This window comes from Macaca nemestrina, chromosome 3, assembly GCF_043159975.1.
Source record: "Macaca nemestrina isolate mMacNem1 chromosome 3, mMacNem.hap1, whole genome shotgun sequence".
Classification (NCBI taxonomy): Eukaryota; Metazoa; Chordata; class Mammalia; order Primates; family Cercopithecidae; genus Macaca; species Macaca nemestrina.
In genome coordinates this window covers 37,688,560-37,695,934 of record NC_092127.1, presented here as the reverse complement: position 1 = coordinate 37,695,934, position 7,375 = coordinate 37,688,560, and the positions used below count along the sequence as shown (strand labels likewise).

At 43.6% G+C, this 7,375-nt stretch overlaps 1 long non-coding RNA gene across 1 annotated transcript in view; it reads left to right on the top strand.

Annotated features, from left to right (window-relative positions):
* The first annotated feature begins 1,597 nt into the window (after window positions 1–1,597).
* LOC105463482 (uncharacterized) overlaps window positions 1,598–7,375 on the top strand; it is a 28,047-nt gene continuing 22,269 nt past the window's right edge. Inside the window, exon 1 of the long non-coding RNA XR_011620908.1 lies at window positions 1,598–1,789. This is a non-coding gene — a long non-coding RNA (uncharacterized lncRNA). The remainder of the gene's footprint in view (window positions 1,790–7,375) is intronic.

Below are 7,375 nucleotides of genomic sequence, written 5' to 3'. Positions count from 1 at the left end.
GCCTAAAGAGAGTGATTTATGTTTTACTGCGTGAAACGGTCAACTTTCTTTCCCTGGCCAAAGATAGCCCAGAGCTCTCTATGGGCTGAAGGGAGAAAATTATCTTGGAAAGATGAATGGCTTGTGCCTTTGGGCATGTGGCTGATGTGTGGTCCTGGGCCCAAGTCCCAGGCATCAAGTAAAGCTTATGGATGTGAGGAACCAAGTGCAGCACCTCCTCCCTCCCCATTCCTTTCTAGCATCACTACCCTCCTGGGTCTATGTCATCTCTCAGGTATTTGGTGGTATGAAGGAAATGTTAACTTTCCTCTTTATAAAATGTTGATGACTCAGAAATTATCCTTGATTCATCAAAACCAACAGTGAGGAGTTGTAAATCAGTCCTGTTTGCCACTGGCAATTATGAATGGGTGATTCAGAGGAGGTAGGAGAGGTGTTTACGAAATAGACCCCACATCCCAAAAAAACCATACCTTAGGGAAGACAGAGCAGCCGAATGCTTTCTCTCTTTAAACTTGAGCTCTCTTCTCCGGTGTCCTGACCAACACGCCTTCTGAGAAGCTGTCTTTTCTGTAAAGGGATATCCCGCTCCCACCCCAGTTATATTAGTTTGCCTAGGCTGCCGTAACAAAATTCTACAGACTGGGTGGCTTACACAACAGGAATTTATCTTCTCACAGTTCTGGAGACTGAAAGTCCAAGATCAATGTGTTGGCAGATGGGATTTCTTCTGAGGCCTCATTCCTTGGCTTGCGGACGGCTGCCTTCTTACTGGGTCCTCATATGGTCTTTCCTCTGTGCACACACACATCCCTGCTGTCTCTGTGCATTCAGATTTTCTCTTCTTATGACTCCAGTCAGATTGGATTAGAGCCCACCCTAATGGCCTCATTTTAACATAATCACTCCCTTAAAGGTCTTGTCTCCAAATAGTCACATTGAAGAAGTGGGAGTTAGGGTTCTGGGGGAGAATTTGGGGAGGATATAGTTCAGCCCATAACATCAATTGATTGCAGAAGCACTCCAGCTGAAAAATATCTACAAAGGAAGTACATTGAGGAGTTTCTCTAACTCTTGATGTGGCCAAAATAATCCCATTTTGAGGAATAAATATAACACTCTTTGCAAAAGGAAACAGAATTGCCACCTTAGAAAGGAAGCTATCAAAGAACTGAAAAACAGCTCAGCAAAACAAACTCCTTTCGAGGACGTTAATTTCATTTCCTTCCTTTGGTGCAGCACAGATCAAATCTCTGTCTCTTTTTCGTTTTTTCTTTATAAAAGAAAAAGGGGGCTTCTCCTTTCTCATTTTATTCAAAGATACCATTAAAGCAACATCCTCTCTTTGCCACAACTGCATTCCATTTTTGGTACCCAACTTTCTAAATGTGAACAGAAACTAATTTAGGGTGCTCAGTCTGAAGCTGGTATGGAAGGTATTTCTCCATCCATTATTTCAAGTTATAATAAGCCAGTGTGATTGGTGTTGCTCCCAAGAGAAGCAGGCCATAATATTTTCACTGTCACCATGATCACAGACTAAGATAAGAGGCCAACATGCTATTTTTACTCCCTATTTTTTACTCCTGGTGTTAAATACAAGGAGAACAAGTGAAAAACAAACTGCCTTGGCCCCTACCGCAAAGTACAAAACATCCAACCTTCTCCTTTTCCAAGCCGGCCACGATGTACATCAAGGATGACACAGATACTATTGAGGTGATCCGGTGCTGAAGAGATGCCTCTTAATTGTGTTTGCAGCGCAGAGCAGAAAGCATGCCCATTCAAGGTACTTGTTGTATCATTTTTAAATCAAGGCCATCTTTTTCTCAGTGGTAAACGTGAAATGTTTTTAAAGGCCAGACTTAGCATAAAATCTATTGGTTGCCATGGATACCACTTACCACACAGGACTGCGCTCTGTGTTCAACTGTGTGATTTTCTCTATTCAAAGGTTCAGCATTGTCAAAAAACAAATTACTTTTTCTGTTGTTTATCTCAAAGTTCATTATGGGAAAGGCAATAAATAAGAAGATATTCATGTGTGGAGGGGAGCGACGTGGGGAGTCACTTGGGTGCCGTGCCTTAAAATTCAGTATTTTACTATAATTATAGCCAAATTGGCTATTGTTAGGAAATAAAATGCATTTTGATCTTTTTTGTGTATGTGAATATAAAGTAAAGCAGGTACTTGGAAGTCTGTTCCCAACAAAATTACATGGTAATAAGGCTTTTCACACCTACACAGCACTTAGTTACAAAGCTCTGAAAGAAGGAGATTAAGCCCTGATAGGTTTGAAACTTGGTACCTGAGGCTTGTGGCTTTCCTCTTTATGAGAGAAAACGTGGGTTCGGGACCTCGTGCTTGCTGAATTATTCATGCCGTCTTTCCATCATACATCTTTAGGGGTGGAACCCGTTAGGCTCCTATTATTACGCATGCGGGTCCACCCTGTCCTGACACAGCCCAGAAGCCTGCACCACTGCCCTTGGCTAATTAGTTTGAATATTTGCAGCTGGCCACGCCTTCCTCTTCTCACTTCTTCCCTCCCACCTCTGCTCCTGAAGGAAAAGTGGGGGGAAAAACCCACAGGGAATTTACATAAGTAGCAAAAGGGAGTTTCTCACATAACTGGAGGGTATTCAAAGGTAATTCATTGTCAGCAAGTTCCCATTGGCTGACGCCTGGTGTATTTTGCTATAACTCCCAAGTAATCAAGGAATGCCTGGAAGATAGACTTGTTACTTATTTAAGATGCTCTTCCATCACCTCTCCAGCACTTTTTAGACTCCTTCATTTGGATGATTTGCATAACAATGAGGTAAAGGGGAGACCTTAATGAAGGCATATGTTTTTGAATGGGCTAGTGGTATTGGGTGCCTGTAGTAATAGCCTGGAGGGGGCTGGAATTCTCATTTGGGTTCACGGTGAAGCAGTACTCTGATGGCTGCTAATATGCAAATTCCAACTTGTCACCACAATTATGCCTATAGCTGGTGGAATTGTCAAGGCTGCAGAGTAACAGTCGAATTGCGGCTGGGCATAACCCACTTGCAAGATGCACTGGTAATTGATTTACATATTGCAAACATAAAAACAAGACCAAATAAAAGTGAGAATGCCCAAGGAAGGCTCAAGCGGTATTGGTAATCTCCTCACTGCGCACTTGCCCTTGTGGGAAACTGACTTGGCCTATCTTGGGGCTTCAGGCCTGTACCAAGGAAACAGAGGTGAGAGCCCTACAGCAGAAGTTTCACTGGCTGGAAATCGGAAGAGGTGGCCGTGAAACAGACGCAATGAACAGGGTGGTAATCTGTTTTATTCATAGATGTATCTCAGTCCCTAGACATTGTCTGGCACACGGCAAATACACAAGATATATTTGTCTTTGAGTTAAACAATAGGCAGTACTGAGAGACAGTTGTGTTGTTACTGGTGGCGAATCCACATGGGTCTGCAGCAACCTCAATTCTTGCCTCCTCAGAAGAAAGAATTCAACTGAGGGGCATAAGGCAGAAGGAGAGACCGAGGCAAGTTTTAGAGCAGGAGTGAAAGTTTATTAAAAAGTTTAGTACAGCAACGAAAGGAAGTAAAGTACACTCGGAAGAGGGCCAAGTGGGTGAATTGAGAAATCAAGTACGTGGTTTACCTTTGACTTCGGGTGTTGTATGTTGGCATGCTCCTGGGGGACTGCGTCCCTTCTCCTCTCGTTCTTCTCTTGGGGTGGGCTATCCGCATGTGCAGTGGCCTGCCAGCACTTGGGAGGGGAGCAGGCACAATGTGTTTACTGGAATTGTACGCATGCTCACTTGAGGTGTTCTCCCCTTACCAGTTCCTCCCTTACCAGTCAGAATGTCCCTAGAAAGTTATATGCCAGTTAAACTCCACCATTTTGCCTCTTCGTGCACATGCGTAAGAGCCCAGTCACCCAACTCCTGAGAGCTTATTGGGAAGCTATGACCAGTTTCAGGTTTTTCTATCTATTGGGAGACTGCCTTTCCCTGGTGCTGACTGTGACCAATTATTATTTTAGAGAAGCAGTTTAACAAGCACTTGACCATCACCTGATGGTTGCCTGACATTCCTGGTTGGGGGCCTCTCCTGCCCTGCTCATGTCTGACTAGCTACTTACTGTAGCTACCTACTGTAACAGGATCAGTTAAACATATATTTGTGGCAAGCAACAAACACCAACTTTGGTTAGCTTATGCAGAGATGGTACTTATAGCCTTGCCATGGGGAAAAGTGAAAAACCAGACAACAGGAATCAGGGCAGTTTCAGGAGTCAAGGAGGAAGAAATCAATGGAGGATAGCTTCAAGATGCTGCCACTGGGATGGGGTAGCTCCAACTTTGTTCAGTCTTTTTGTCATTCTGCCCAAGATTCAAATTTTGAGGAAGAGTATCCTTTACCTTAGTTTGGGTTATATGTCCACCTCTTAACTAGAATTTACCTGGAGCACTTGGGGCATGAGCTTGGCTAGAAACTACAAGTCCCAGCCTCCCTTGTAGCCAAGTGTAGTCAGGAGATGAAGTTCTCACCAATGGAATATGAGTTAAAGTAATATACAGCTGTTTACAGTCCTGTAACAGGACTGTACATGGAGTCCCACATGGAGAGTGGGAACTCTTCCATGCTCTATTTCCTTCCTGCTGGACAGAAATGGCAAAGCCTGGGGCAACCATGGAACCATGTGTTCAGGATGGCAGAGCTGCCCCCATAGCCTAGGTCCCTGCATGACCATGTGGAGCAGAACCTATCTACTGCCTCTGGGTTGTTAAGACAACTAATCTTTATCTTGTTTGAGACGTTACATTTTGGGATCTCTGTGTTATGGCTACTAAGCCTTCATTTTTTCTAATACTAGAGGTGGAAAGAGAAGCATCATTCCCCACCCCAGCCAAGCAATCTGTGAGGTTTCTTTCATCAGAAGAAGGAGAAATGAATATTTGGAAGCAAATACAATAAATGCCCACTGCAATAGTTGTTGTTATTGGCAACATGATCATTGTGCACAGCCTACATTCAGTGTAAGTATTCCCTGCTCCTGTTCACAGACTATCTGGTTTGAAATTTCTAACTGGAAGTGCCTCGTTCTTTGCTACTCACATACATGACTTGCCCCAAACTACCTAGTGTGGTGCAGCTCTCCTCCACTTACTGAAATGCCAATCACAGAATCCCTCATATAAGGGACTGGTGGTGAATTAAGTCACAATTTACTATAAAATGAAAGGAATTTAAATTTTGTGCCTGCCCTCTTGTCTCTGTAGCTACCACCACTTGTGATGCAGACTAATCTTTAACACTGATGAGCACATGCCCAGCCTCAATAAGCACCATTTTGTCCTAACGACTCTTAAGGAGAAGTCATTGCCAGTGAAATAAACAACTCATTAGTTTGGGGAGAGCATGATCAGCAGAAGCATGGACTCCTAATTTGTATTTTTATTTTGTGATTTATTTTCAGTCAATCAGCAAGTACTTATCGATTGCTCACTATGTGCCTATCCATGCTTTCATTTTGAGTGGAACAATGTATTGTTTTCAACCTGAGTATTGTTGTTAGTGTTTAATGAAACATATTGGATTTTTTTCCTGGTTGAAATACAGACACACACACTCATGTACTTTAACTCTTGCTGCAGTGTTAGTGGTAACTTTTCTACTTCAAGCTGGAAATCAAAAGGAAAATGGGATTTTATTTCAAATAATTTCATTCTTGAGTAAACTTTTTCTGGAATGTGCTTATTTCATTGATAATGGCTTTACTTTTTTCCCTCTTTCTTCAATTTACTTGTATTCCATTCCTGTACCAATCTGTGTGCCCACATTTTGGCATGACACAAGTTTGAGACATGTCATTATTAACTGTGCAGGTTGTTTAACCAGTTCAGGGTTCTTTTCAAATGAGAGTGAGACTTACTCATCTCTCTGTTCGCTTCCCACTCTCAGCCTACAAATCTTTTAGATATGGTCTTTCCTGCTTTGCCCAAGTACCTGGTTCTGATCAAGCCAGCTTTGATCATCAGTGTCTACACACAAAACCTTCTAGACTGCTCAGTCATCTCCAATCTTTAGATTTTCCTTGGCCATTGGCCTGCTGACCCACCTGAGGAACGGCTTGCTCCCCACCCCCAAAAGAAAAAGAGAATTCACTCCAATGCTTCAACATTCTAGCAGAAAGGTGCAATTCTGGCCAGAAGTAGAGAGTCAGTCCTTTAGTGTAAGAAAAATCATCTTATGAGCTTTGCTTATGCAGAGATGGGTAGAATCTCATCTAGGGAACAGGCTTCGACAAAAAGACATTATGGGTTGTTTTGGGGGGACGGGGTTCTTGGTTTATTGAAAAGGAATGGGTATTTGTGGTGAGGGAAGTCTGGAGCCAGAAGAAAAGTTAAGATGGAGAGTCTAATGGAGAACATTCCATGATGACAGAACTGTTTCATATCTTTGCTATCCAATATGGTGACTATTAGCCACAAGTGGCTATTGAGCACTTTTACTTTAATTTTAATTCATTTCAATTTAAATAGTCACACATAGCCAGGCACAGTGGCTCACACCTGTAATCCCAGCACTGTGGGAGGCTGAGGCAGGCAGATCACTTGAGGTCAGGAGTTCGAGAACAACCTAGCCAACATGGTGAAACCCTGTCTCTACTAAAAACACACAAAAATTTAGCCGGGCACGGAGGTGCATACCTGTAATCCCAGCCACCTGGGAGTCTGAGGCAGGAGAATTGCTTGAACCCGGGGGATGGGGGTCTTAGTAAGTCGAGACCGTGCCACTGCACACCAGCCTGGGGGACAGAGTGAGACTCTGTCTAAAACAACAACAACACAAAAATCACACATATGGCTAGTGACTACTGTTTTGGACCATGCTGGTCTACAGCCTCAGCAAATCCAAGATGAAGCCTTAGAAACAGCCAGTGAGAAACTGCCTGCAGTAAGGATGGTGAAAAGACTTTAGCTTTCTGCCCTGTGTCGTGACAGTCTGCTCTATAGCATTGGGAATGGAAGGAGGAAGGAACATGAATGGAATACCTGGAGGGGAGAATCAGAGGCCTTGACAGGTCCTTTTAACCTTAGTATCCAAAAAGGTTGTGACTTAGACTAAGCCAATGAAAACAGAGGCTAGGCAGAGTTAGAAGTGGGCCCAGGAAGGACAATGAAGGTCTGATCTACAGGTAAATAGGGGCAAACTAGGTGAAGAATGAGGCTGGGCTTGTATTGCATGCTGTTAATATCTCTGAAGGACCAACGCCCACCTGCTGCAGTTCCACAGCAGAGTTTTGGAAGATGTAGTGGGGAGGGCGGGACTGCTGGAGACCCACACGGCAGAGGCCAGCTTCCCTGAACCCACTTTCGG